Genomic DNA, 1,153 nt, shown 5'->3' with positions numbered 1-1,153 from the left:
ATCGATATATCTCGTTAAACATCACCCAAACCCCTAGGTTACCGTCCTGACAGGTTTCCCAGGAAGCACTAGCTTTCGGAGAATCCTGTTACACTATAACCTGGTGTTGGGTGATCTTTAACGTTGTCCAACATCCCAGTCCAACACCAGCCCCTCCATCATCGAAATATAAAGATCACCAGCGGGCTTTTAACCAGGTGCTCCAAACACACACAGCAAGATCCCACGAGCAGCCGGGTAACCGCAGACAGATTGGGTGTGTCCCTGATGCTGGTTAAGGGTTTGATTCTGTCTCCTGGACAAGAGGGAGCAATCCTCCTGTTGAACAAATTCCAAACATTTCCCCATTCCTTCTCTGTGCCCCGCACTCTCTGATCCCCGTCTTGTGCTCTCTCCATCTGAGATCTCTCTGTGTTCCCCCCTTACTCTTTCTCTCTCTCTGTTCCTCCCCTCTCTCCCTCAATCTCTGAAATCTCTTCTTCTGTGTTCCCCCTCTCACTGTCTCCATCTCGAAGATCTTTCTCTCTGTCTCTCAGATTTCTCACATTTTATCCCCCGGCCTATGCACATGACTCTGACATTAGAATGGGGCTTTGGAGAGAGTTTCTCATGTTAAGGTATTAATTCCCTCCTCGGGGAGTCCTTCCTCTCAGACCCTGGGGGTATAACCCTGGGAGGCTTGTGTCACAGTCCCAAGGCCCCGGTTCCTTTAACCCCAGGCCTCAAATCCATTTTAAACCAATGCGCCTTCCACTGGGATAGTCAGCGCTATCTTTCACTAATTCCTCTCTCTCTCCCCCTCTATCACTCCTTTCCCCTATCACTCTGTCTCTCTCCCCGCCCCCCTTCACACCCTGCATTCTCTCTCTACCTCTCTCTCTCCCCCTCTCTCACTCATTTTCTCTCTCTCTCTTTCTCTCTCCCCCTCTCTCTCTGTCCTTGGAGCTGGAGTGAGAGAGGGAGGCAGTGACATCTGTGGGATCAGACTGTGCAGCAGCTCCCCCTCCATCTTTTCCCACCTTTGTCTCCCCCAGTCCAAACCAGAACACGCACCCTCGTGATAAAAATCCCAGAGACAGCCTGAACCCCACCATTCTTTTCCCTGTGTGTGCGTGTGAGAGTGTGTGTGTGAGAGTGTGTGTGTGGGTGTGTG

Source organism: Chiloscyllium plagiosum, unplaced genomic scaffold (genome assembly GCF_004010195.1).
Source record: "Chiloscyllium plagiosum isolate BGI_BamShark_2017 unplaced genomic scaffold, ASM401019v2 scaf_3505, whole genome shotgun sequence".
NCBI classification, from domain to species: Eukaryota; Metazoa; Chordata; class Chondrichthyes; order Orectolobiformes; family Hemiscylliidae; genus Chiloscyllium; species Chiloscyllium plagiosum.
This window is presented reverse-complemented; position numbering follows the sequence as displayed.